The sequence below is a fragment of the Sebastes fasciatus genome, chromosome 15, assembly GCF_043250625.1.
Source record: "Sebastes fasciatus isolate fSebFas1 chromosome 15, fSebFas1.pri, whole genome shotgun sequence".
NCBI lineage: Eukaryota > Metazoa > Chordata > Actinopteri > Perciformes > Sebastidae > Sebastes > Sebastes fasciatus.
Genome location: NC_133809.1, coordinates 1,447,091 through 1,449,556, shown reverse-complemented (window position 1 = coordinate 1,449,556; position 2,466 = coordinate 1,447,091). Strand labels below are relative to the sequence as shown.

Below are 2,466 nucleotides of genomic sequence, written 5' to 3'. Positions count from 1 at the left end.
TTTTAATAATTCAATTTAATCATACACTGAATCATTAAAAAATATATATTATTTAAATAATGTCTTTTTTCAAATAATTCCATTTAATTGTGCACTGAATTAATAAATTAATTTATTTTAATTTATTTCATAGAAAATAATAAAATATTGAAGAAAGTTTCCAAAATAAAGACATATTTTCAATAAACAACATAAAAACATGACAATCAAACAAAAACAAACATCACACATCAGTAAATGAAATCAAGTAAAAATATTTTAGATGATTGAACTTCATAATACAAATAATAGATTTAATTCAAACGTGAATTCAATTAATTCAATAAAATAATAATATCCATTTTATTCAAGAAAATATTTTTAATAAATATTAAAAAAAAATCTAAATGTTATTTAAAACTATTTATAGCTTTGTGTAAAATGAATTCTTTTAAAACATGCATTATTATATTAATTATTTAAAGGAAGAAGAATGAAAAAGAACTTTTAAAAACTTGTTTATTAGCAGTATCTTTTAATTGCATAATTCAAATTTAGTTCATCAATCCCTGTCTATTATCTATTAATACATCAGTTATCTGATATGTATATTTATATATTAAACATTTAATCTGCTGGTTCTACATATTCAGTCTGTTAAAGTTGTTCCATCTTAAGTTCTTTATTTTGTTGATTTTAAAATCAGAAATGAGTTTTTCAGATCTGTTTAGTAAATCCTCTGTTCATCAGATGGATCCTTTAATTTAAGAGTAATTTAATTAAACACAAGTTCCCTCAAACGATCCAGATCTATTTCTCTAAAGGAAACTCTTCTTCTTCCTCACAGATATTTTATTCCCTCCTCCTCCTCCTCCCTCTCTGCTTCTCACCCAGATGAAACGCTGGAGACGACGACGGCGGTACGACACGTTCCCTCTCCGAGCAGTAAATCTCTCAGCTGTGTAACACGATGCCGGCGGTGTGATACCTGCTCCGACTCCAACACACACGCACACACACACACACACACCTGTTGTCTGAGGCTGGAGATGAAAACAGGAATAATTGTCCCGGACGGAGGGACGGACGGACGGAGCACTGAGTCACTTTGTCTCCTTCACACCTCACATGAAGCTGCTGCATCACAACATGAATATACAGGACAGAGGAGAGAAGCACAACACTCCACAAACCACTTTATTAGGTACACCTGGCCAGCAGTGGAGGAAGTATTCACATCCTTTTACTGCAGTAGAAAGTACTAATGCCACACTGAGAATACTCCACTGCGAGTAAAAGTCCTGCAAGGAAAACCTGTCTGAGGTCAAAGTATTATCAGCTAGATAAGAGAGATTAATATTACTGCTGCATTCATGTGTATGTAGCATTTTATTGATCATTTTCTCAACACATAAAGGAACATTTCATCCTTCAGTTCATCACAAACACTAAACATCAACCAGAGCTGTCAAAGTTAATATGATAACACAAATTAGTTTTAACGCCACTAAATGAATGCAGTTTTTAGGTTGTAGCAGCTCAGTTTAAAAGCTAGATTGAAGATACTGGTATCATAGTAAACTATAAAACCTGATGAATCCATCGGTACCAACCAGGTCAGACTAGCTGGTAGTGAAGGAGGTTAAATAACGCTCTGAAGTTGGCTGTAATTTTGTTGAAGAGGAAGAGGGAAAGAGGAAAAAGATGGAGAGGAGGAGAAGGGGGTTTGGAAGAGGGAAGTTTGGAGGAGGATGAGAGAAAGAGAAAGGAGGAGAGGAAGAGGAAAGGAGGAGGAGGAGAAGATGGAGAGGAGGAGGACATTACAAAGAAAGAAGGGTGGAAGAAGATGACAAGAAGAGAGAGAAGGAGAGGAAGAAGATGGAGAGGAGTAGGAAGTTATGAAGAGGAAACGGTGGAGGAAGATGAGAGGAAGAGGAAAGAAGGAGGAAGATGAGGGGAGGAGGAGGAGAAGATGTGAAGAGGACAAAGTTACAAAAAAGTAAGGGAGGAAGATGAGAGGAAGAGAAAGGAGGAGAGGAAGAGGAAAGAAGGAGGAAGATGAGGGGAGGAGGAGGAGATGGAGAGGGGGAGGAAGTTACAAAGAATGATGTCATACTAGCTGGTCATGAAGGAGGTTAAATAATGCTCCAAACTTACACTAAATTTTGGCGAGAAAAAACTGTCACATCCATTTTCAAAGGGGTCCCTTGACCTCTGACCTCCAGATCAGTGAATGTAAATGGGTTCTATGGGTACCCACGAGTCTCCCCTTTACAGACATGCCCACTTTATGATAATCACATGCAGTTTGGGGCAAGTCATAGTCAAGTCAGCACACTGACACACTGACAGCTGTTGTTGCCTGTTGGGCTGCAGTTTGCCATGTTATGATTGGAGCATATTGTTTTATGCTAAATGCAGTACCTGTGAGGGTTTCTGGACAATATCTGTCATTGATTTGTGTTGTTAATTGATTTATAATAATAA

At 36.4% G+C, this 2,466-nt stretch overlaps 1 long non-coding RNA gene across 1 annotated transcript in view; it reads right to left on the bottom strand.

The window, feature by feature from the left end:
• The window catches only part of LOC141783936 (uncharacterized), a 2,444-nt gene extending 1,472 nt beyond the window's left edge, over window positions 1–972 (bottom strand). Inside the window, exon 1 of the long non-coding RNA XR_012597384.1 lies at window positions 870–972. This is a non-coding gene — a long non-coding RNA (uncharacterized LOC141783936). The remainder of the gene's footprint in view (window positions 1–869) is intronic.
• Window positions 973–2,466: the final 1,494 nt, after the last annotated feature.